The sequence below is a fragment of the Mustela nivalis genome (assembly GCF_964662115.1).
Source record: "Mustela nivalis genome assembly, chromosome: 2".
Classification (NCBI taxonomy): domain Eukaryota; kingdom Metazoa; phylum Chordata; class Mammalia; order Carnivora; family Mustelidae; genus Mustela; species Mustela nivalis.
The window spans coordinates 176,280,548-176,307,819 of NC_139021.1; the positions used below are offsets into that span (position 1 = coordinate 176,280,548).

The 27,272-nt window shown below is 41.3% G+C and overlaps 1 protein-coding gene across 1 annotated transcript in view; it reads left to right on the forward strand.

Moving 5' to 3' along the window:
- Positions 1–27,272, forward strand: part of LOC309859554 (uncharacterized protein) — a 367,688-nt gene that overhangs the window by 140,355 nt on the left and 200,061 nt on the right. The window contains exon 4 of the mRNA XM_082720310.1: positions 24,827–24,986. The gene's annotated coding sequence lies outside the window, so the exon portion shown is untranslated. The remainder of the gene's footprint in view (positions 1–24,826; positions 24,987–27,272) is intronic.

Consider the following 27,272-nt stretch of genomic DNA (forward strand, 5'->3'; position numbering starts at 1 on the left):
AAGGCATTGAAAGGGTGTTTTGCAGCCCTGAATAACCTGGTGCACAACAGGTGGTTGTCCTGGCTTAGCCCTTTGGTTGGCCTTCCAGTCGTATGTACAGTCATTCAGAGATGGCTTAGAGAGAATGACAAGAAGACCCGTTAAGGAAAGTAGACCAGGCATCACAAAAGCCTGAACCAGGGCAAGGGCAGTGGGAATAGAAAGGGTGCTCAGCCATGAAAGGTGTGCTGGTGGGGGAGTCTCAAAGGGGAGGCCAAGTTGGGTGGACCCAGGTTTTGTGTCTGAGTGTCTGGGAGGAGGTGGGGCAGAAATCCGGAAGCGTAGAGGTGCTGTTTGGAGGGAAGGAAATGAGGTGGGCTTGCATTGATCAAGTTTAAGGGCTGAGGAAACTTTGGGAACAGCTATCCCTGGGTTTTTAAGCAAGAGCCGAGGCAGTGGGAGTGAACTAGGTAGTGAACTGGGAGAGTCCAGAGAGAGAATGATGAGGTCTGTGGTCAGACCTAAGGTGGAAATGCTTTCCTTTAGAAAGCAGGGCAGGGGAATTGAATTAATCATGTGAAGGAGAGAAATAGTGCAAACAGGTAGGAAACCAGCCAGCAGGAAAGGTAGAGGAGAAAATTTCCTGAAGCATATTTTTCCAAATACTGCTGAAAGGCTCAGGAGGGTAATGGTAGAAAGTGGGTTTCTGGATTGAACTTTGGGAGGTTTCAGGGACTACTATCCTTGGGGAGTTCAGTTGCAGAGGCTAGGAGAGGGAGAAGCCAGATTGAAAGCAATAGGAAGAGTTGTAAGACTCCTTTGGAGAAATTTTTTTTTTTTTTAATCTTTCCCTTTAAAAATGTCTTCCACTCTACAATGTCATTAAAAAAAATCTGGCTAGCATATTGCAATGACAAAACCAGGCAATATAATATCCTAAATGTGAATAGTGCACTTTAGTAGATCTGGTAGACTGTTTAATGTACCGGAGAATTATTTTTCAGACATTCCATGCTGTCCAAATTGGGTTAATGTACCCCCGAAAAGTAAATCAGTTACTCCTCGTTGACTAGTCAGGTTAGACCAACTGTTCCTGAAACCTTAGGACACATTAGCTGCCTAGATACTGTTTTTCATAATGTGTGTTTATTGGATCAGCACTCTATAAATCCTGAATTTTCAGGCCAAATAGCTCTTCACAGCTGCAAAAATATACCATAACTTGTCAGTGGTCATTAGTTTGATAAAAGATATTGAGTGCTTTGTCTTGTGAAAACGATCTTTGATGTAAAAGTAGTGTCAGGGAACAGCCTCCAATGTCCCATGGCTCACACACCAGAAACATTTGTGTCTTGTAATTGTCGGTCTGTCAATTAGCAGCAATGACTTTTTCAGAGAGGCATATTTTGTGGTTAACTGAGTGTACCTTTCTTTCCAGGCCATGGAAAAAATCTAATTATGGCATTCTTGAGCCTCTGGTCTGAAAAAAAAAAAAAAGATAATTATTTAAAGAGATCTTTTTTTTCTCCTAATTTTGTTCTGGTCTCCATATAAGTGAGGTCTTTGAGGTTTTGTGAACATATTCAGTATAGTAATAATGTTAAGTAAACTTCATTCCTGATCCTTCCCTCCTCCATCTCAGTTCTCAGCTATAAAGCAGTTGCAGTTTTAACTCAGAAATTTAGGGAAAGAAGTTCAAAGAGCTAAGGCGAAGGTGTGAAGAAATCGGACTGAAATGGTCCCCATATCCCAGTCATTGAACCTGGCCGAGATGACAGCACAGGGGAAGGATGGGAGTTTAGTCTATAGTTCTTCATACATTTTTCAAGTGAATCCTCTTCCCCCTCCCTTACCCACCCCAAGAATTCGGTTCCAGATAGCTTCCTCCCCTGGAGTGGATGGATTGTCTAGCACGAACTATTGAACACCCTCACAGCAGAAGTCCAGTAGTTGTTATGAGGCCTTGTATTTGTGCTTATAAAAAGAAGGTCTTGTCCTCCAAAGATCGAACTGAGGGGTATTTCAGTCTGTAGAAAAACACTTTTTTTTGAGGGGGGAGCAAGTTAGAGGGCTCTTCTCTCATGAGAATATGTCACCTCCATCTAGGAATATGAGTCCATTCCTATTTTCCAGCATTTTCTTACATTGAATGTTGGAAGAAGAGAAGAAGGGTGTGTGTTTCAAAGAGAAGTTTGTTTTATTAAATGAGGTAGAGTAGAACTAGAATCACAAAAAGAAGGCCTGGAGTTCTAATTTGCTTTCTTCATCCTCAAGACTTCAACTCTTAAAATGGGATATCATACATATTTGATTAGACTGTTCCTTGAATTCCCTTTTAGTTCTTTTTTTCTTTTCTTTCTTTCTTTTTTTTTTTTTTAAGAGTTTATTTATTTATTTGACAGACAGGGATCACAAGTAGGCAGAGAGGCAGGCAGAGAGAGAGGGAAGCAGGCTCCCCACTTTGATCCTAGGACCCTGAGATCATGACCTGAGCCGAAAGCAGAGGCTTTAACCAACTGAACCACCCAGGCGCCCCTCTCATTTAGTTCTTAAAAGAGAATGTCTTAGTGAGATATGTCTAATGGTTTGCCCAGTAAATGTTCAGTAACCCCCTACCCCTCACCAAAAAAAAAAAAAAAAAAAAAGTGTTTCTGTTGATTTCCATTGCTTAAATACATCCTCTATAGCTGATTTCAACATATGAATGAGATATCACTGAAAAAAGATATGGGAAGAGCACACACTCGACTCCTAAGAGCCAGTCCAAACTGGCTCTAGCCCACCACTGTGTGTGTGGCTTCCACTGCAGGTCTCAGTGATAGGAGGAAGGTTTACAAATATCCTGGGAGAGAAGTGTCATGGTTCTAGATATTCCTGAAAGCTAGAAATATAGCTTTTCTTGATAAATATGATCTAAATTGCTGAGGGTTTGGTGGGGGAGAATAAAACACAAAACACAGGGTTATCAGCATAGCTCAGATATTTTCAACTTTACGATAACCGTAAAGTACCAGATAATGACGTCTAATCCCTTTTCCCAGGATTTCACCATCCCCTTATTCACACCTAACTGTTCATATCTTCTTTCTTGTCTTCTATGCCTTTGTACTCAGTTTCCCTTTTGTCTGGACTGCATCTCCTTCCCTTACCCCTCACCACCTGAAAAACCTCTGGCCATCCTTCAAGTTCCAGCTCAGGAGTTACCTCCTTCCATTCTGGTCTAGGCGGGTCAACTCATTCTTTTTTTTTTCTTGGTATTCCCATCGCACTTTCATCTTATGGCATCATCATGGTTAGTCTGTGTCTTTCCCACTGGCTTGTGAATCTCTTGGGGCCAGAGATTGGGCCGTCCATGGTCCCAGGCTAAGTAAGGCCTCACATGATGTGGGCTTTGTCCACTTGTCCAGCCACATCTTGTGCCCCACTCTTCCACACTCTCATCACTTTGGGCATTTTGGACTTTTCTCATCTCACACATGCCATGCTTTCTTCAACTCTGAGGCCTTGTTCTGTATTGCCCACCTGCACCTGAGATCAGCTTCTCCCTTGCTTTTACTCAGCTAAAAGCTGCTTATCCTTAGGTCTGACATCTCAGGGAAGCCTTCTTACTTTCTCAGATGAAATGAGGTCTTCTAGATAGATAGCAATCTGATCTTTTCGTCACGGTACCCAACACAGTGGTGGCCATTTAACCTTGGTCTTTCCTGCTAGACTTGCAGCAGCATAAGGACAAGAACCTGGGTCCATTATTTTTTCAAACCTAACATATCTTAGGAACTCTGATTCTTGCAGAATGATTGATTGCTGGAGAAATACTCAGTTTGGATACCTGAGAATAAGAAGCTAAGAAATAATTTGAACATCTAAAGAAGATCCCAAAGTTAAAGTTAAATCTAGGAAGACAACTTTGTCAGTAAAGAACTAGTGAATCATGTCTATGAGACAAATTTATTTAATTACCTGGTGTGACTGCTTCATTTGCAATGATTATTCATTCACTGAGCTGGCTAAATTATGCTTTTATCATTCACCACCTCATTCTATTACCCTGGAGATCAGAGATGTAGATCTCTTGCGCGTTCATAAGAATGTATTAGGCTTCTAATACAATGCAAGCCTTTGTGCACAGAACGTCAGTTCAGTTACTCTCCCCACCCCAGAGCCCATTCTGGGAAAAGGAGAGTGGGCCCTTACCTTGCTCCTCATGTATTTCCTTTGTGAGTTGTAGATTGTTGCCCGGACTCCCCCCTTTGGTGCACCGAAAGTAAATTTGAACATAACCTTTTGACGTTCCTTCCTCTGAGAGCAGAGCTGCTCTTAGATGCTAGGAGGTCCTGGGCACTGCGCGCAAGGGGTGGCAGTTTCTGCAATTCTGCCCTGTCCGTTGCATTCCCTCCATATCCATCTCTGAGAGCACCTCTGTCTCCTCACAGGCAGGGATGGCTGTGCTTCTTGAACTTGGCTCCTCCTGGCTGGTAGTAATACCACGGCTTGGTTTGGACAAGGTGGAAAGTGTCACACTATGCAAACTTGGAACTGGAGAAAAGCCTAACAGCTTTCCAGCCCCAGTGCCAATCTGTGGACGAGTCCCTGCATTCCTGGCTCCTGGCTCTCACCCAGTGGAACCAGGCCAACCCAGTCAACAGCATTTGCACCAGTAGAACACTCTAATGCTTTCTGGTCTTTGCTGCCCACAGTAGCTTATTACAGTCCCCTGATGTTCCAGCAGATCTTCAGAATAATACTTGTCTTGTCTTTGCTGTTCTTTCTTTGAATCAGTAAGAAGCAACTTTTATTGATCCCCATTTTTCCTCTGGGGTCCTCTGAGTAAGGTCAAAGGGGACCTTACGACTATGCCGTTTCCCCCCTACTCTTGAATTTAACTGCTCCGAATCCTTCCAGAACTTTACATTCCCCTTTATTATGGTTCTAATGCAATGTGATTCAGCTCCCTAGAGGACATTGCCAATGGGGGGAGACATTTTTGGTTGTCAGAACTGGGAAGACTCCAACGGCACAGCGGGTAGAGACCAGTGCTGCCCAACATCCTCCCACACACAGGGCGGCCTCTGCCACAAAGCACCAGCCTGCCCAGAGTGTCAGTGCAGTGGAGGCCGGAAAAGCCGGCTCTGAGGCTGCATCGTGGATGTGAGTGCTTGCACGTGATGCACATGAACATGAATGGAGCAGTAGGTAGACCAGCTTCTAGGCAGGTGATGTCTCCAGTGTCCCCACAGAGCTGAGTGCACAGGGGACCCCCGGGGATGCTTGCCCTGAAACACCGTCACTGCCTTCTGGGACCCCATGGTCACAGGTGGGACTTGATCTGTTTTTTTCTGAGCCCACCAAGACAGCAAAGAGAATCTTTTGGAGCTGATATTTTCCCAAATTCTTCAATGTTAATTACTTTCCATGCCTATGGAAAAGGAAATAAGCCATTTTCCTTCCTGCAAAAATTGGCAAAACAAAGCAAAATAGTTTTTCTTTTTCTTTTGGTATTAGAGATTCTGAGTTTGGGGACACCTGGGTGGCTCAGTTGGTTAAATGACTGACTCTTGATTTTGGCTCAGGTCGTGATCTCAGATTCCTGGGGCTGAGCTTGGTTCAGGCTCTGTCTGTGTTCAGTGGGGAGTCTGCTTGGAGATTCTCTCTGTCTGCCTCTTCCCCGACTTGTGTGCTCTCTCTCTCTCAAATAAATAAATAAATCTTAAAAAAAAAAAAAGACTCTGAGTTTTTGGAAGTCAGTAAAGCGAAACACTCTTATTATAGAAATCGATTTTTCCTTGTGCAACCACTTTCTTTGAATTTCCAGGAAGACTCCCAGAAACCATTGTTTGATAAGATGCAAACACACTGTTCTTTGCATCTTGACCCAAAGATGCTCAGAGAGTGCAGGGTGTTTGGAATTCTGGTAGGGCCTTGTCCTGTCCTCTGAGAGAGAAGAGGGTGGCCCATGTCTGTAGATCGTGCTAGGAGGGTAAGGAGAAAGGTGTGATGCAAAACTGTTATTTTCCATTGTCCAGAACTTGAGTTCAAGTTTTAAAAATATTGCAGAAAGATTGCACAGTGCAGACAGCAGGAAGGTCTTGCAGGGGTTTAGGTTTAAGAATTACTCTGTATTCAAAAAAATAATGTCATGGTGTTATTTTATTGCTTTTGGAAATGTAGCGGGCAATGTGACTGTTGACAACATTTCATCTCTTGGTCACCAATTGGGTTAGAAATCAAATTGAACTTTCTGTGTGCTATAATTATAATATAATGCTTCCCTGGCCAGGAAATTCTAGATTTCTTAGAGTATGAAGTCTTATGTTCCGTATTTCCTCTGTGACAGTCAGGTATAAACATCTTACCCTTATGATGAAGACGTTAGTCCAGCCCCTGTCTTGCAGGTGACGGAAGGGGATGGTGAAGACACAGGGACTCCCCGGAGGCCATGTGCCCCAGATGGGGCCATGACACGCCTCATGGGATTGATTAGAAGAATAGGAGAATAGTTGAAGAAATATGCTATCATGAGAATTTCTATTAGCATGGTTTTCCCAGAAAAGGGAATCTGATGGGAGGTGAGGTACAAAGAAAGTTAGGAGTGTGGGTATTGGGTGATGATGCAGTCAGAGTTATTGTTATTATTTTCACAAACAGTTTTTTTTTACATAGTATACAATTCATCCATTTAAAATGTATAATTCTGGGGCTCCTGGGTGGCTCAGTTGATTAAGCATCTGACTCTTGATTTTGGCTCAGGTCATGATCTCAGGGTCATGAGATGGAGCCCCACATCGGGTTCTGTGCTCAGCGGGGAGCCTGCTTGAGAGTCTCCCTCTCCCTCTCTGCTCACATTCTCTCTCCCTCCCAGATAAATGATCAAATTTTAAAAAAATATATAATTCAGTGAGTTTTAGTCTGTACCCAGAGGTATGCAACCATCATCACCATCAGTTTTAGAACATTTTCATCAGCCTAAAAAGAAACCCTGTATCCTTCAGCTAACACCTCCTACCCCTCCCCCCAATCCCCCAGCTGCCCAGCACCAGCAACCAGTCATCTACTCTACTTTCTGTCTTTATGTATCTTCTTATGGTGGGGAATTCATTTAAATGGAATGATATAATATGTGACCTTTTGTGTCTGGCTTCTTTCATTTTGCCCAGTGCTTTCAAGGTTCATCTGTGCTTGCATGGATTAGTGATTTACTCCTTGTTATGACCAGAAAATACTCTGTTGTGTGGCTATACCGTATTCTGTTTATCTGTTCCTCAGTTGTATGCGAGTTACTCAGCAAAACTCCCAGGGGTGGGACGCGTGCTCAGTGGATGAAAGCATGAGGCCATTTATTCGGCACACATTAATGGATGACCCACGTGGTAGCAGTTGGGGATTCTGAATGAGCAAAACAAAGCTTTTACTTTCCTGGGAATGAACAGGGCTCTAGAAGACAGACAAAGGGGGGTCCAGTGGGCATGTGTGTTGGCAAGTGCTGTGAAGACCAGAAAGCAGGGGGAGGAGGACAGAACTTGAGAGGGTCACAATTTACACATGAACAGAATTTCCTTCCCTGGAAGTGGTGGCAGAGCAGGGAGAGAAGCCAGGTCTCCTGTTATCTGACCAGGGTCTCTGACATCGTAACATTGCCTGGATATTGATGGAGAGCAACTGGTCCCGATTTCTGTGTTTTTCGTAGGTTTTCAGTTGACCATGGAGAAGGTGCTGGCTTTCTTCCATTCTCTTCTCTGCACACTCTATATTCTGGACTATGAAGGGTATACACAGAAGATTCCTGTCATTTTGCCATTTGGTGTTTTTGTGGTCATGGGGCATTTCCTTTTTTATCAATGGAATTGAATTTTTATCCATGGGCTATGGGGGAAGCTTGCTGGTGGTGCCTCCTGTGGGGCTGGCATTCGTCAGGGCTACAGGAGGCTACTTTGCTCTGGAGTGTGCAGGAACCTACCTGCCAACTGTGCCCTGTGTTCCAGGTGACATCCACCTATACATGCCTCAATGGATGCTCTTTTCCCTGGCAAGGCCGGCGGGCTGGGTTTTTAAGAACGAGAGTGGGACTTCACGAAATTATGAGGAGTGGGTCTCAAGCAGAGAGTTTTCAAAAAAGTGATGATTTCTTCTCTGACGACAGAAATGTCTGTCTGAGGTAACTATTACTAAGGGGTTGAAGTGCACACAGGAGGAAACCACATTGTCACCATAACATCCCTGCTCATGAAAGTATCTCTTCCTCCTGACTCTTGAGGGCTGAGTCCCTGGGTCTCAGTCTTGGACCACAGCTTTTAGGACTGAGGGGATGTGACAGCTGACATTTGGAACCACTGACAAGAGCCCCTTAAGTCAGGAGAGTCAGACTGAAGGTTCTGCCTGGTGGGTTTGGAATGCAATGGAAAGGCTTTCTGCTCTTGGCTTGGAGGCCAGAGCCCATCTAGGGGACTGAGCACTTCCTGGGGTAAGTTTTTGTCCAAGGAAGATCTGCTTTCTGCCATGGGAGAAAGAGTGGAGCTCATGGAAAATGTGGCTTCTCAGGATCCGTGGGCATTTTCTTCTTGTCTGCCTGGTTAGGGTCCTTGAATGGGAACGTGAGACAGTTTATTAGCAGTCTGTGAGTAACTGAACATCATGCTCTGGAAAGGAAAAGTACCCCTAACAAAAAGAAATAAAATCAACATATTTATAATAATTGGTATTGCTACTATTATTGGTAAAGCATTAAGTTTGATAAAAATCTATTTACCAAAATTGCATATTGCTATAATCTTTATTTTGGGCTTAGTTTTACTTAAATGAAAAAAATTATGTAGGTTCTTCATTGTATGAAAAACAATGTTTAAGAAAAACCCAAACAGTACAGATAAAAAATAAGCAATGAAAAGTAATTCTCCGTCATCTCTGATTCTCAGTTCCCGTCCAAACACAAACAGAGTTCTGTGTATATTGTTCAAAAGGTATTTGATGCATTTTCAAGATTGTAACAATTTCTGAATGATAAACAGTAAACAGTATGCAACTAGCCAGACCTGGATTATCTCTGCTGCCCAGCTCAGCATCCCACCTCTGGAAACCTCTCTTTCTTCCCTCATAAGACTGTTAGTATCAAATGAGATAATTCTTGTAATTTCTAAGCAGTGCTTAGTAAGTGGTGTCTATATTAAAGGTTATTTGTGATTTATCCACTAAATTAGGATTGCCAGATAAAATACAGGACTCTCAGTTAAATTACGAAAATTTTAGTATAAGTATATCCCAAATATTGCATGGGATATACTTATACTAAAAATGTTGTCATTTATCTGCAAGTCTAATTTAACTGGTTATTCTGTATTTTTACTTGTTCAATCTGGCAACCATATACTAACTGCCACAGCATTCTAGCACGTTGAAATGTCAGCACTAGAGGGGGCTCTGATCCAGTGCCCTCATTTTATATGCTCTAAGGTCCATCCTCAGCACTCTGAGTTCGAAGCACCTTACTCAGATTCTTAACTACCAAAGCAGTATGAAAGTAGAAGATTCTGTACCAGGCTCTAGTCTCAGGCCCAGTCTATTGCCAGCTACATTCATACATTCTCTGCTTTTCTCTGACCTGCCCTATCCCATACCCTTCCTTTGAAAATTGGAGCCAAGAGTCTTCAGTCATGGCAGTGGCATTACTACTACAGTGAGAGAAGTGCACTGAAGTGTGAGGGAGGCCATTTAGCATGCTCTGGGCAGCTTGATGGGTGTTTTGATGAGTTGGGTGGGCATGGGAGGATATGAGGCAGAATATTTAACTGGTGACAAATGTCTGGACCAAAAGGGACATTTTGGATCAGTCTCTCAGGGTTTATGGAACTCAGTACAGTCTCAGACAGTTAATGTGCAGTCCCACCCTAAATGGCATTCTTCCCTTCCTTATGTCAGAATAAAGCATGAAATGTTGAAGAAGGTTACCTGTTGGGAAGAGGAGGAGGAGGAGGAAGTATTTGACATTTAGCAGCAGATAACTCAGCTTATCCCTCTCTTAAAAGCATGTTGTGCGTATGGTTTTCATGAATAGTATGGACACTAGGTAGACAACTTAAAATGGGAAAAATGTATGTCAACCTCTCTTTTCTAAGAATATTCTCAGATTTCAAAGTATTTTTGAGGTTTGATTTTATTTATTTATTTATTTATTAAATTTTTAGTTTTTTATTAGCACATAATGTATTATTAGCCCCAGGGGTACAGGTCTGTGAATCATCAGGCTTACACACTTCACAGCACTCACCGTAGCACATACCCTCGCCAGTGTCCATAACCCAGCCACCCTATCCTTACCCCTACTCCGCCTGGCAGCCCTCAGTTTGTTTTGTGAGATTAAGAGTCTCTTATGGTTTGTCTCCCTCCTGATCCCATCTTGTTTCATTTTTTTCCTTCTCTACCCCACAAACCCCCCACTCTGCCTCTCAACTTTGAGGTCTGATTTTAATGAGAAGGACACTTTCTTTCTTTTGTGTGGCTCTGTCTCAATCTTGATCTCCATTCTCTCTGCAGGGCCTTCCTGTCCTCTTCCCCACTCTACCCCAAGTCATTTCTGCAGTACCTCTGGGGTTTCCAGAAGCTTCAGTTTTCATTTAGCCCAAGGGACATGTAATAACATGTTATTACATTGAATGTGTGGACTGTTCTTACCAAGTGGCAGCCCAGGGAGACAGATAGTAGTCGGGAAAAATGATTTGGAGACTGTTGCCTTCCCCATTCTCTCCTGTAGAGAGGACACCAATGGTCACCCAACGGAAGCTGTCAGGATAAGGATATCGATAGTCAGAGGGAAAGTGCTTTCTCAGAGTGGCTGCCCTAGTCGGTTGGGGGGTACATTCATGAAGCAGTATCAGAAGAGAGGTCTGATTTAGGACATGAAACAGAAAGGAACAATGAAAGACATTTCATGACACTAAGAAGTCTGAGAATGTTCAACAAAACATAGTTTGATTTTGTAAATCATTTTGAACGCTAACTTTTTTTTTTTTTTAGATAGTTGAAGCTTTTCTTTCTACTTCCTTTAAGTTATATCAATTTCTTGGAGAAATTCTTTTATATAGTAGTTAATGAAATTCTGAGGTTAGTTTGGGCTTTTAAAACAGCTTTCAAATTTTTGAGGTGTGTTTATTTCACTCTTTACATCAGATTTTTTTGTAGGATGAATAAAAAGTAAAGAATTCCTTTTAGGGACAGTAGATGCACAGTGAAATACAGTGAAATATAACTTATCTATGTGAATTCTGGAAGAAAAATATGACTGATCAGCATGAGGTTGACATATTACAAAGTTTCCAAAGGCTTTAGGTGAGGAAGACATAGGAATCATTGGCCTGGAATATTATCATCAGTTAGTTTGGAGTTTAATGAAGTGAAACATGGTCTTCACTTGATAGTGCCAGCTAATTAATCTTTGTTATACTCAGTGAATTTAACTATTGCAAAGTTGTGATTTTCCTTCTATAAAAAAAAGGATAAAGGATGATGATCTTGCTTCCTAATTTACTCTTTTTCTTAAAGATATATTTGTTTTTTTGAGGAGAAAGAGTGAGCGCTCACAAGTTGGGGGAGGGGGCAGACTCCCCAGCAGGCTCCTCTGATGCAGGGCTTGATCTCACAACCCTAAGATCATGATCTGAGCTGAAATCAAAAGACAACCACTTAACAAACTGAACCACCCAGGTGCCCCCCACTAATTTATTCTTGATTAAAATGTAAAATCAAATGGAGAGCATTTTTTTGCATATTAGTTATTAATGAAGCAGAGAAAGCATTTGCATATCAAAGTAAACTTATTTGTTTAAGTGTTTTCAAGTGATGACTACTAATTATGTGGCTGCTAATGTATCACTGAAAGAATTAACAAGAGTTATTAATAAGAGTTATGAGCTACTTTATGTGATAAAACATGAGCTACCAATTCCTTGTAAATGTAGGAAACAGATTATGGGCTGGGCATATTTCTGTTTCATTACAGTAACTTGGGTGCAGATGCATTATGGTCCAAATGTTTTTACTTTAAAACTTGTTAAAATTTCTAATTTGTATCCCAACATGATTTACATATAGTGTCTATAATTTTCTTTGACTTCTTAGAAATGTTTGCTTTTTAAAATTAATCTTTAAATGCATAAAATAAAGAAGCTGACCTAAATTAAGGGGAAGAAAAACTATTAGTGAAAGATGATGAAAATTTTAAGAATGTTTGTATGTTTAAAAAAAAAAGAATATTTGTATGTTATCTACCTGGGTCCTTTAGCAGTTGTAAGAGTTATTTTAAAGTTTATGTCTGACAATTTCATATGCTAGGTTATCTCTCTATTGACTATTTCTTCTCTTGTTTGCAGGCCACATTTACTTGCTTCTTTGTGTGTATTATAATTTTTTTAAAAGATTTTATTTATTTATTGGAGAGAGAGACAGTGAGAGAGAGCATGAGCGAGGAGAAGGTCAGAGGGAGAAGCAGACTCCCCATGGAGCTGGGAGCCTGATGCGGGACTCGATCCCGGGACTCCAGGATCTTGAACTGAGCCGAAGGCAGTCGTCCAACCAACTGAGCCACCCAGGCACCCCTGTATTGTAATTTTTTATGTATGCTAGATATTTTGTGTAAAAGAACAGTAGACACCAAAGTCAATGCAATTTACCCCCAGAAAAGGGCCTGAAAGTTCTTATTTGAGGTTTCTAGAGTGGAATGCTTGAGTTAATTTCACCTGTACTTGAGCCAGGCCTGGGCTTTCTTGCAACTTTGGTTTAGTTCACTTGTTCCAAATATTTTGAGAGCAGGACTAGGGCATTCTCTTTTCTTGGACTTGGAATGGGACCACTGCTGAGACCCAGAGATCTCTATGTGTTTTATAGCTGAGCTGCTCACTTTCCTGATAGTAGGAGTACCCTCTCTGTTTTTTAGTTCACTCCAGTGTTTCTAGATAGCTTACTTTGTTCTCTAATACTACCCTAGGCATTTTGTACCTAGGGAAATTTCTTTCTGCTTTAGGAAGTTTTCTCCCAGTTTCTTCTCCCTGTCCCAGCTCTTTCCAACTGAAAGCACTTTGGGTCTTAGACTGCTTTTTCCCTGCTACCCTGTTCTTCTTCCAACCTTTCAAGGGTTGGCCTTCTTGCAAAAGGGGGCCCTGTGTGCCTTAAGGAAATACCTCTCATTTCTCTTCTGCCCCCAGTTTTAAGTATACTACCCTGAGCACTCACTAAAGACCTGTATAAAAGAATGGGCAGGTAGATGCAGACCAGCTCTGGGTTAGGACTTCTGGAATTCTAATCTGTCATTCTAGTCCATACATGTCTGTTAGAAGTTCATTCAAAGTTTGACTGGTTCCTCTTTTTCTTATCCTTGTGGGATTCATCTTTCTCTTGTTGCTCAGCCATGGAGGAGACCAGCCATGGGTTTCTATCATTATCTAGAGTTAAAATATAACTCACTATGTGTTGATAACTTATCTATTCTGTTTGCTCCGGAGAGAAAGAGTAACAGTCTCTTGCAACTTTCTACATAGCAACTAGAAGCAGAACAGCTCCACATTATCTCTAAATATATCAAGTAAATTCCCACCTTGACTTCTTAGAATGTTGTGTTGTCTGTGTTTAATGCTTCTTGCTCTTTGCCTATTAACATACTAGGGGATTTTGTGGAATCAGATTAAGTACCATCTCCTCTGTGAAGCCTTACCTAATTACTTAGGGCAGTGTTGCTCAACTCTGAATGCCTTTAGTATTTAACATCTGTATAATTCCCTTGGGATTGAAAACACATAACTGTGCATTGCTAGTGAACTTGCCAGAATATGTCCTGTTTCTCACCCAGCAGGTCCCCATTTTGAAAAGTTGGACATATTCACAGCAGTAGAAATGTTTGACTTACAGATTCTTTGATTTGGGCCCCATGCAAATGCACTAGCCACTACATAGAAGCCAAGAAGAGCAGTGGAAGTCCAAGAGGACTGAAAAAGGTGAAATTTTTCTTTTGAAAAAGGAAAGCAAAGGGTGAATCTGGAGAACAAAAACTACTGATTTTTATCATCGGTTGTGCCTGGGACCATGATAAAAATCAGAACGAAGTTAAATATAATATGCAATCACCTGGAGATCACAGGAAGCAATAGAGTGCGTGACATAGTTCTATGGAAAGCAAGCCGGCCTGTTCTATTTCATTTCCTTTGGAAATATTGGCCACTCGCAGAGACAAAGAGAAAAGGTGGGTATAATCTATTTGGAATTAGTCATATTATTTCTCTTTAATTTGTTATGAATCTAATCAAGAGGTTGTCTCTAAACAGAGATTAAGAATGAAAAGTCCTCATACTCTCAAAGAAAGACTGACAGTTTTATAGCCATGGTAACCAGTAAACACCAGAACTGACTTTAAATCAATCAGTGACAACACGCTTCAGCGAACAGATCTCCGATAGCCAACCAATCAGTGGCAACCTTATGCAGTGGAAGTCAGTCATTTGGCGGTGGACTCACTCCAGTGAGCATACTTCTTGGACTGATGTCAATTCACTCCAGCATCTGCAAGCAGCTCACATTTCTGTAGCATGTGGGGGAGATGCTACAGAATCTTCCCCACACTCCACAGAAGATCAGCAGTTAGCTTTGCTCAATGAAATCTCATGTGATCAGCATAAGTCTCCCTTACTTAAGTAGGTAATAAAGTCAGCATTCTAGGTTCAGATTTTAAATATATATATATTTTTTTTATCAGAGAGAGAGAGAGGGAGAGAGCGAGCACAGGTAGACAGAATGGCAGGCAGAGGGAGAAGCAGGCTCCCCGCTGAGCAAGGAGCCCGATGTGGGACTCGATCCCAGGACGCTGGGATCATGACCCGAGCCGAAGGCAGCCGCCCAACCAACTGAGCCACCCAGGCATCCCTAGGTTCAGATTTTAAATGATGGGTCTCATCCTTTGACATCATTTGACAGGTTCTTATTGGGCCATGTGTGCTCAAATTTTGTTTGTCTTTTGCATTTGTGGCCAGGTAAGTCTGTCTCCACAATGATTTGGTTTCTAACAGGTTTCAGTGTTCTTGTTGCTGAATTAATTTTATCCTATGATTTGTTACCAGTCTCTGACTTATTTCAGTGAACTTTGGTTCTGAATTTATTTTGATATTCTATGATTTGTAGCTGAGGATTTATTTTATTTTAAAACTTAATTTAGGAAAACTAGACCTTTGGTTTGTAGTCACATAATTTGTTTAAAAAAGTCAGACTTAAGGGTACTGGCATAAAAATAGACACATAGGTCAATGAAACAGAATAGAGAGTTCAGAAATAAACCCATGATTATATGGTCAATTAATCTATGACAAAGTAGTCAAGAATATAGCACAGGAAAAGGTTTGTTCAACAATGGTTTTGGGAAAAGTAGATGGCTATATGCAAAAGAATAAAATTGGATCACTTTCTTATACTATATAGAAAAATAAACTCTGAATGGATTAAAGACCTAAATGTGAGACCTGAAACAATAAATTCCTAGAAGAAAACATAGGCAGTAATTTTTGACATCATGTAACAACATTTTTCTAAATATGTCTCCTTTTGCAAGGGAAACATGAGCAAAATTAAACTATTGGAACTACACAAAATAAAAAAAAAATTTGCACAATGAAGGAAACAATCAACAAAATGAAAGATAACTCACTGAATGGAAAAAGATATTTGCAAATGATATATCCAATAAGGGATCAATATCCAAAATATATAAGGAACTTATATAATCAACTCAACACCAAAAAGACAAATAATCCAATAGAAAAATAGAAGAAGACATGAGAAGACAATTCTTCAAAGAAGACATAAAGATGGCCAACAGATATATGAAAAGATGCTCAACATCACTAATCATCAGGGGAATGCAAATAAGAATATCAATGAGATATCACCTCATGTCTGTCAGAGGGGTAGAAATTGAAAACACAAGGAATAACAAGTGTTAGTGAAGGTATGGAGAAAAAGGAACCCTCATGCACTGTTGGTGGGAATGCAAGCTGGTATAGCCATTGTGGAAGACAGTTTGGAGGTTCCTCAAAAAATTAAGGATAATTAACATATGAAACAGTAATTCCGCTATGGATTACACAAAGAAAATTAAAACACTAATTTGGAAAGATATATATACACCCCTATGTTTATTGTATCATTGTTTATAATAGCCAAGATATGGAAGCAACCCAAGTGTTCACTGATAGATGAATGGATAAAAAAGATATGCCATATATATTATATATAAGTATATATTTTATATACTATATATTATATAATATATAATATGTTATATATTATATATGATATCTAATGTACATTTTATCTCACACACATATATAATGGAATATTACTCAGCCATAAAAAATAATGAAATCTTGTCACTTGCAACAACATAGATGGATTTAGAGGGTATAACGCTAAGTGAAATAAGTCACTCAGAAAAAGATAAATACCGTATGATTTCACTCATATGTAGGATTTAAGAAACAAACAAAGAAAAAAAAAGAGAGACAAACCAAAAACCAAACTCTTAACTGTAGAGAACAAGCTGGTGGTTACCAGAGGGGAAGGAGGTGGGGGGGGAATAGGCACGGGGATTAAGGGCACGCTTATTATGAGGAGCAATGAGTACTGTATAGAATTGTTGAATCATTGTTCAACCAAAACTAATACAACACTTTATGTTCATTATACTTGAATAAAAAACAATTCAGATTTAAGCATATGTATGAAATCATTGGAGGTTTTGGTTTGTAGTTTCATTATTTGATAAATATTTTTGCCATTAACATGCTTCTTCTGTTGACTGCTTTACTGTTGCAGTTATTTGACTATTTTTACCGTAATGTCTAATGTATTTTTGTTATTCCTGGATTGTTTCATATTCGTTGAATACATAAAGAAGTGCTCCGTAGGGAATGGGTGTGGGCACACGCCTGATAAGTTTCTTATCTAGCACAAACCAAACTTGAAGACAAATGTTTGGAGGTCTGTTTGATCTGCCGCCAATTCTTGCAGTCGTGATTAAACTTTGCCTTGAATTACCTTACACATCTTCATAAAGATGCTGTCAAGTCAATTGGAGATTGTTTAGTGCATATTCTGGCATCAGTAAGGATAAGGTAGTTACTATATGAGCTCTTCCTAGGCCTCTTCCTTGTTAGTTTATGTCGAAGTTTTACTCGTTTCAAGAAGAACTGGTTTCCTTCATGAAATTGCTCTGTAATCTTAATTTTTGCACTTACCTTGGTAAATGGCAAATATATTTCTGATTTAGGGTAACAATGCCCCTTTGGGGAAACTTTTGACAGGTCAGTATTAATACATAAGGAGTCTAGAAAAATGAAGAAATAATAATAACATTCAAAGTTTTATTGGTCAAATTCTTTAAAATTGATAAACCGTGGAGACCATGAAACAGATTGCTAAGATTATTCTTTCTCAAAGAAGCTCTAGTTCACTCCTGTTCAAAGCAGGTGGAACCCACCCTCCTTACACCTCCTGATCTCTGTGTTATCTTCAACACTGACCTTGCAGTCTTTCTCCTCCTTCTGTTCTTTCCTCCGACCTCCTAAATGAGTTATCCTTTCCTTTGGGTTTTCTTAAGAAAAGAACATTCACATTTTATCACATTGTAAAATTGTTAAACCAAAAGATTAATGTATAGAAGCTGAATTCAAACCCTTGTCTAGAGCTGAGTTAAGGGCTATAATTAAACACTTTTAAAAACCTTGGTGTAACAGATAGAAATTTATTACAGAATTTGAAATTTTATTAGGTACTTACTATTCTGGACTATCAGATCTGTACCAACTAGTTCATTTATTAACCCCCTCAGATGGGGAAAATGATGAAAACACAGGCAATGAAACACAGAGAGTTTAAATAACCTAGGGGTGCATATGTATGTATGTATGTATGTAATCTCTACATCCAAACTGGGGCTCAAATTCACGACCCTGCTCTACCAACTGAGCCAGTCAGACACCCCTACGGGTGGATAATTTAATAGTGGCCTTGATAGGGCAAGAAGGGTAGACAGTGTGTTCCTTTAGGCCATGAGAAAGGCCTTTGCCAAAAGGGAGATTAGACAAGGATTCAAAATTGCAAAAAAAATGAAGGTGAATCAATAAAGACCTTAATATAGAGTCTAGGACACCTTCAGGCAGAGTTCTGGCTGGATCCAGCTGCCCAAGGAAAAGGGTCTTTGTCCTCCCTCTTTGAAAATGGCTTTAGGCCCCAAATAAAGGGTTTAGTCATAAATAAATTGGAATGGAAAACTGCCAGTTTAAAAGATCTCCCACCTATGGCTGGGTATCTTGGAGAGTAAATAAGCTAGAAATGAAAACAGACTTCTGGATCTCCAGGTATAATAGCTGAAATAAGAACAAAAGAGGACTGAAAGTTGATGACTAAAGATACCTGTAGCGGTTTGCTGGCAGAAAGGTCATTAGAAGAACCAATGTTCCGTATTAGCCGAGAAACAAAAGCTCAAACATGGAGCCGCCTAAGGGATATATTAGCACCCACATTTCTTCTCCTTCCTCTAAACCTTCATGGAGAGTTATCTAAGGCCTTCAAGATCAAAACCAGCTTTCCTGTGAATACAGTTACCACTAACTCTATCTACCATTGATTCCACTGGCTTAGAACATCCAGTGCCCCTGAGTGGAATGTTAAAGTTGTCTGAGAAGCACTCTTGGTGTAGAGGAGATGGTGGGTAACATGGCAGGGTCTCAGCTGGAGCCATGACAGTGGGACCAAACTGTCACCCATGCAGCTAGAAAAATGGTCATTTTCCCTTGAGGATGGGTGGTCATTGTCCCTGAGCCTGGGCGGCTCAGTCGGTTAAGTGTCTGCCTTCAGCTCAGGTCAGGGTCCCAGAGTCCTGGGATCAAGTCTCACACTGGGCGCCCTGCTCAGTGGGGAGCCTGCTTCTCCCTTTCCCACTCCCCCTGCTGATGCTATCTCTCTGTCAAATAAATAAATAAAATCTTAAAAAAATAAAATTAAGACTTTATTTATGTATCAAGCAATTTATTTAGAGAGCAGGAAGGAGGGGCAGAGGGAAAGGGAGAGAGAGAGAGAGAATCCTAAGCAGGCTCCACATCCAGCTTGGAGCCCAACATGGGGCTCAATCTCATGACCCTGAGATCATGACCTGAGCTAAAATCAAGAGTCAGACACTTAATCGATCTAGCCACCCAGATGCACCCTAATGCCACTCTTCTTAAAGTTTTTTTTGTCTTCTAAAGTATAGTTATTTTTTTTCTTGAAAGTAAGTTATTTCTATTACTATGTAATGACTTCATTACTGCTAGTTTAAATCAACAAGTCAGTATTTATAAAATGGCTCACTTTAATTTGTAATACAATAAATATCAATGGATATAATTCATTTAAGCAAAAGGTCTTTTGGGTCCTCAATATTTTTTAAGAATTTAGGAGTTTTGAGACCCCAAAGTGTGAGACAAGCCCAAAGACAAAACCAGAATGAAGTGGTATTGATTAAGGACTAAAAATCAGACCTCATGGACAAACTTAGCCTTAGGAGCCTCAGCAACAGTGATTAGGGTTTGGACAACCCACAGTGGTCTCTCCTGTGGCTTTAGCTCAAGAAGGACCCAAAAGGAGGATATGTGAACTTTCTATACTTCCAGGAAAAGACTTACAGTTTTATATTGGTGTCAACCAGACGATACCACATCTTGTTTTAAATCGGTTGGTTTCAGTCATAAAGCTATGATCAACTAAATACCACACTGAAACTAAACCAGTCTGGTCGATGACCTTGTTCTGGTGTCTACACCTCAAAGACCAATCAGTGGCAGCCTTGTTGTTTAAATGCCAAGTGATGGTAAGTTCACCTCAGTAGACATGACTTCTAGGTTGACCTTGATCTTCCTCTATGGCCCTAACCAACATTAAGCACATTTTTGTGGCTGACCGTGACCCACTTCTGCGTTGGTAACCAATACCAAACATGCCACTGCAGACCAAGGATGGTGTCATCTCACGGGTTTTCAAAGTAGGTTGGGAAGGGATTGATGTCCCCATTTTACAGAGAAGACAAGAAAAATTGAAGCTAAAGAATAGAACTACTGTTCAAATCAAAACCACATTGAGATACAACCTAACGCTAGTTAGAATGGCCAAAATCAATAAGACAGTAAGCAACAAGTGTTGGAGAGGATGTGGAGAAAGGGGAACCCTCTTACACTGTTGGTGGGAATGCAAGTTGGTGCAGCCACTTTGGAAAACAGTGTGGAAATTCCTTAAGAAATTAAAAATAGAGCACCCTATGACCCTGCAATTGCATTACTGGGTATTTATCCCAAAGATACAGATATAGTGAAAAGAAGGGCCATCTGTACCCCAGTGTTCATAGCAGCAATGGCCACGGTCACCAAACTGTGGCAAGAACCAAGATGCCCTTCAACAGATGAATGGATATGGTCCATTGTTGATTTAAACTAGCAGTAATGAAGTCATTACATAGTAGATATGGTCCATATATACTATAGAGTATTATGCCTCCATCAGAAAGGATGAATACCCAACATTTCTGTCAATATGGACGGGACTGGAAGAGATGATTTTGAGTGAAATAAGTCAAGCAGAGAAAGTCAATTATCATATGGTTTCACTTACTTGTGGAGCATAAGGAATAACATGGAGGACATTGGGAGATGGAGAGGAGAAGGGAGTTGGGGGGAAATCAGAGGGGGAGACAAACCACGAGAAACTGTGGACTCTGAGAAACAAACTGTGGGATTTGGAGGGGAGGGGGTTGGGGGGTTGGGTGAGCCTGGTGGTGGGTATTATGGAGGGCACGGATTGCATGGAGCACTGGGTGTGGTGCATAAACCATGAATTTTGGAACACTGAAAATAAAATGAAATAAAAAAAAAGAATAAAATTACTTATATGGACTCTTCCAACGTTTGGAGTATATCAACTTAAAAAAAAAATACAACTCAACTTCAATGGCCAATTGACACAAATGGTTCCAAGACTGTTCTCCCACCACCCATTGAGACTGGGGCAGCAGGGATTGGGGATAATGTTCATTTAACCTTCTGAGCTTTCTGGGCAGACTTGATCACCTTGCCAGCTGCCTTCTTGTCTGATGATACCCACAACAACTATCTGTCTCATGTCACGAACAGGAAAATGGCCCGGAGGAGGATAGTTCTTGAGAGATGCTCTTAACACACACAGACGTGCCGGGAACCATACTGACAACAGCAGATTTCATCGTAAAAGCTTCGGAAGGAAAGGAGAAAGTTTTGTGGACCATTTGAGTTTTTTGTGTGTATGGCAGTTTTATTATTTGTTTTTAAAATCAGTACTTTTTCATGGACACAATTTGACCAAAAATCTGTCACAGAATTTAGGACCCTTTCAAACAAAAGTTTAATCAGAAAAACAGCAACAACAATAACAAAAAACCTGAAATACAAAAGTTTTTTTTTTTTTTTTTGAGTTGCGTTTGACTTTTTCACTTAGAAATTTCTGGTTCATTCTATTATTTCCCATAAATTTTTGGTTTTATCATCTTTTTTTTTCCCCTTGAACATCTTTCATTTCTCGCATGAATATTTCCTACAAATAAATCCAGAATTCAGCCTCTTTATACACAGAAACTCAACATTATTTTATTTTTGCTTTTCTAGTATTTTGGATTTCATGTATCAACTTTGCTCTATAACTCTGGTCATCACCTTTGGCCAAAAGCAATAGCATGTTTACCAGAGCAAATAAGACAATTAATTACTAAAATGCATATGATCAATAGGTTATAATCTCGGGGTGTTCTTTACAAAGTCAATCAAACTCTATTAAAGAAGCAAGGAACAGATTCTTTGTACTGAAAAGAAAAGCCATAATTCATTGTCTCCAGACTGCTTTACAAGTATATTATTATATGAGTAGGTAGTAGAAAGATACCAAGGGTAGCAGCCTGGGTTTGAGATCTGATACAGTTAGGAGCATCTGTTACAATCCAAGAGACTAAGGATCATGAACGTTTACTGTATGATAGAACTAGATGAAAAATTATGAAAAAACCTATTATAATATTAAAAGCTATTTGGCTCCATATTTTGCATAGGTAGAATTCTTTTGCAATTGATTTTGGAAACAGGATGGAGGACATTATAAAATGTCTGGACATTTCATGAAGTATAGTACATTTTGACCCCTGGAAGCATGTGATCTTGAACTCTTACTACAACAACTAGAAAGTATAGGTCTGAGGCAAGACGATTCAGTGGTTTCCATTTGTAATGATCCTCTTTTCCTGGCTGAGAGCCTGAAGGTCACGTTATTGCTTGTGTTTTTGTTTGGTTCATTCAAGCGTCCTTCTATAGTTCCTTAGTTCAGCACCTTCCAGCTTCTTGGAGGAAGATACCAGTTCATTCTCCTGAGTAAAGAATATATAAAAAGTAAAAATAATTCCATGTTCTCCAGTGGAAATGGACCCTTACCTCCTTCTATATTGTTTTATGCCAGGACAGTAGAGACATCTGGGCCACAATCTATTCTCCGGTGTTCCTAATAGTTGTGTTCTTTTAGTGGCTCAATCATTTATGAGTATTTATTAGACTTCTGGCCCTGCCCCACCTCTATACTCCTGATATATTTCCAATTACTTATGTCAGGTTCTCTCTAAAGTGTGTGATCAGTCTGCTTCCCATTCAGGAAGGCTCTGATTCCCGTATCTTGGAATACAGCATTAGGTCACCCTGGCCAGGGTCCAGGACTCTTGTCTTCCTCTGCGTGATCCCTGCTGGCATATTCAGGTCTAGGAACTTGGTTCCTGTCTTGTCCCATAAGTCTAAGTCTCTGGTTGTTGTTTTCTTTTTGATAGTTCTATATGATGGTATTGTGTGCAGAATGGTACATTGTTCTTTTGTATGCGTGGCCAAATTTTGTTAACTTGTTATGTGTAGAATTTTGAGTTTCAGTAAGGGCATTAAGAAGGAGGGATAAAGAGATGAGTAGAACAGTCTTTGCTCTTCAAGAGGAGAAATACACATATAAATGATGCCCCAATTCAAAAAGCACAGAACTCTAATAGTAGATATAAAAACCTGTTCAGGTATATGTCTTGATTATAAGTATTATTATCAACATCCCTAGTTTGTGGGTGAGATAATGGAGGCTGAGAATGGCTGCTTTTCCAAGATCATGGAGCTTGTACAGGTCAGAGTTGGGGCTGGAACCAGGGCCTCTGGCTTTAGTATCGTTTGCTCTAACAGTGGAGTCCTCACGTTTCCTGATCTTCTGTGTCATGGACAGCAACTTTTAACTGGGTGTGCCTGGTGGTCTGCTTCCCAACTGATGCTATGGTGGGGGGGGGGGCTTCCATTTACTGCCAGAGTCTTTTGCCACTGGGCTCTGCCTTACTAGCAAGACACACCTAGATGCTGAAGGCACCTGTCAAGGAATTGGCAGGTTTTTTATCTTCCTGAAACTACGGAGCCTGTTAGTAGGTTTCCTATAGCAGCTGGGGATCCCAGTTTCTGCTCCCATAGTGACCTTCCCTTTCTTATTCTAGAACTCAGATGCAGGCCACATGATGGTTCCTCCTTCAACACCAGGTCCAGGGTACAGCTGCAAGTAGCTCCCCATTGGGAGCCTTCAACATCAGCTTGGCATTGAGCACAAACTTGGCAAAGGACGCATCTTCAAGGGCTTTCTGAGTTGCACCTGGAAATACCACTTAGTGTTTCATCTGAAACAGCTCTTGAAACAGGGTCTAATTGACCATGGTAGAATGGTCAATTTTAGGTTTTAATAAAGAAAACCAAACTCAAATTGTTTAAGCATAGAAGACATACATTAGCTCTTGTAACTTGCAAGTCTAGGAGTGAATTCAGCTTCAGGTCTGGTTGGATCCAGAGGCTTAAACAGGAGGAATCATTCTCCCACCTCTTAGATTAGTTCATCCACATGGTGGGTAAGATGGCTATCCACAGCCTGAGACTCAAATCCTGTTGGCTTAGGCATCCCAAAAGATACAGTATTCCCATAGGCACCAGCAGCAAGTTGCTGACTGCCGCAACTTGAATTCATGACATCCTTGTGGTAAGGTGGGTTGGGAGGGGCTGTATCACGGTGGGTTCCACACAGAAGCGGGGGTGGGGAGCTTTGATACCAAAAAGAGGAGGCAGGGGTGCTAAACAGACAAAGATACAGGCTTATCCCTGTAGCTGGCTTCCACAGGGGAATTCTCAAACCCTCAAATGATCTAAGGGCTGCTATGGGGTAGAATCATCATTCCCCTTAGTAGAGCCTGAACTCAGTTTTCCAAAAGACTCAACAGAAATCCCAGATTATAGTTCACCTATTTCCTTACCTGATACTCTTTTCCAACAACTAGATCTCAGAGACATGTATACGTATTGGGTCCTAGAATAGGCTGGGGTACCTTAAAAATCCCCTGGATGGATAAGCATGTAAAATCCTAGCCCTGACTCCAGACTGCATTTGTAACCTTATCTCTACTATGTCGCTACTGCAGCCCATTCTAGAATGACTTCACAGAATATGAAGTAAATGAACATATTTTTAAAGACATAACCTGAATATGATAAAATGAGCACTTCCCTTATTTTGCAAAGAAATCAGATCCTATCATTCATTTGACCTAATTGTGAGGAATTCCTTTGTATTTCATAGTGCAAGACACACATTTCACTCAGATTTTAAAATTTATGTTTTCCAGCGTTCATTTTGTAGCGGGATGAGTATGCGGCTCACGGTTGTAATCTGCCAGCAATTTCTTCCCTCCATTGTTTGTTATTAACTTGGCGCTTTTGTGCTGCAGAAACTGCTCCTCTGTGATTTGATTCCACACTGACAAGGAATACGGACATCTCTGAGAGGGCCTGATGGCTCTTACCTGGACAAGACCCACATCGGAAAGCACAGGTGCCGGCAGGAGGTGTTTCTCTAGCTCAATTCACCTCAGTGCCTGGGAGCGCAAAGTAAGTTAAATCTTCCATCTGGTACCAGTGGCATCTCGCGCTGAGTTGTACTAAAGGAACAAATGCAGAAGGGTTTTGTGATGGGAAAGTCTCTGTGGCTTCCTGTGTCTGCTCTGGTGTTTCTACCTTCTTATCTGGGGATGTCAAGATCTAATTGCATAATCCTGCCTCCAGCTCCCTAATCAGGGGATGGGAAGAATTCTTGGAAGTGAGGGAAATGGGAAGTGGATGCAGCATAATTGGGAATGGCGTGTTCCCATGAAGAAAGTTCGCTTAGATTTTATGTGTAGGCTTCCTGATCAAATTTAGGGTGTTTTCAGGGTAAGAAAGAGCTCGCTGTGCTCTGAAATCTTGCTTCCGTGTTAGCCCCCCAGCACCGGCAGCAACAACAAACACACCAACACCGTTTGCGGAGCTCCCTCTGCACTGGGCATCCTGCTGGGCATGCAGAGTTTATTATTCTTCAACCCTGTTTTGGGTAGCCTTGCCAGCATGTCTCTCCACGTTCATCTGGCTCACAGTGTCTGCAGAAAGAGGGAAAGAACTGCCAGTGATGCCGCCTGCTAGATAGGAAGCAACTTCAAGCAGCTATGCTGTCCTGGGCACTGTGCTCTCTCCACGGGTCCTCCAAGTCACATGGCAACTCTGAGAGCAGAGGTTACTAACCCCATTTTACAGAAGAGGAAAGCAAAGCTCAGCCAGCTGGAGTAACTCGCCCAAGGTCAAAGAGCCGTCCAGCTCCACGTAAAAGCCCAAGCCTGCCCAGCTGTATAGCCTGCCTTCCTTCTGCTGCTGCGGGTCTCCAAGGGGTCCAAGGGGCAAGCAGCTCTGCGTCTGTGACTAGTCACAGTATCGCTCTCAGGACTGTCCTTGTCCAGCGTGACGATGCACGTTCCTTTATGGCAGCAAATAAAGGGCAAATGGCTTGTCAGCCCAGTTACTCTAGCCACCATTTTGGGGCAAATGTTTTTGGTGGCCAAGGAACAGTGGTGTGTTGAACTTCCTTCTGCAGTGATTTCTTCCCCTGTTATGACCCCCATTAACAGGATCTCAAACATGCTGAGGGGACTCTGGAGTTTCAGAGCTAAGGGGTCAGGATTCAAGGCATTTGGGTCATAGTCTGTCCCCATCAGCTTGTGATTGGAGGGGGGAAAAATGGCATCTGGAGTGGGTGGCTAGAGAGAAGTGGCTCCTCCTTTCAAAGCTCTCCCCACCTTTGGACCCAGGGTTAGAAGCTGGGTCAGTTTTTTCATCTTTGTTCCATGTTTCTGCCTCTGAGAAGAGCCTTGTCTGATTGCTGACCGAACACAGGGCTGTGGACTCACTCTTTCTACCTAAGGATACAGTGACTCTCCTGTCTCTCCGAGCCCTTCCCTGGGACCTCCCCTCTCCCTTCTGCTCAGGCTTGAGATGACCTCACCTCCTCCCTGTGACTTGATCTGCTCCTCTTACTTATTTTTAAGTTCAAGGCACCTCTGCCCAGTCTTGCATGAAGTCTCAGGTGAAGGAGTTGGTGGGATCCTCTGTTTGGAAACTTCTCCTGGCTGCCCACCCAACTTAGAATAGTCTCAGCTCCTTCTCATAGCCTGTACCCTTCCTGACCCAGCTGTTCGCCTGCTCAGACCTCGTCTTATTTTGCTTGCATTCTGGCCATTCTGCGTTTCTTATAGACCCTCCCATCTTGGTCCCATCTTAGAGCCTTGGACTTGCTCTTTCTTCTTTTGGCTTCTGCCTTCCGGATGTTCCCTTCTTAGCCCCACAAGAACCATCTTGGGGAGGCCTGCTTTTAATCCAAAGGAGCCCCTCAATCACCTGCTGCCCTATCAGATCACCCTGGTTTATTTATTTATAATACTTACCAATATCAAAACTTTATCCTATTCACATATCCACCTTTTATACCCATGAGCAGCACACTGTGGTCAGGGTCAAGCACGATGCCTGGCATGGAGTGAACCTCCCATAAACATTTTCTGGATGCAATAATAAGAGAGTTTCCTGGAAAGCAGTAGTTTTTCGGTATATGTTATTGGATAAATGACTTCATCTCTTTCTGAAATCATTGTCCTAGACTCCTAGAGGGCCAGATATTCCCTAACAAATGGGTCATAGGTCAAAATCATTTTGAGACCTCTTTTTCCTTCAAGTCAGAGAGGTTTTGGGATGCCAGCATCTCCCAGGTTACTGGCTGGGCCTCTAAGGTTTGAAGTATCCTGAGAGCAAGTGAGAAGGAATTTTCTAGCTCCCATGGGGCTTCCTTAATTTTTAGGCAACCCGACTGTCAGA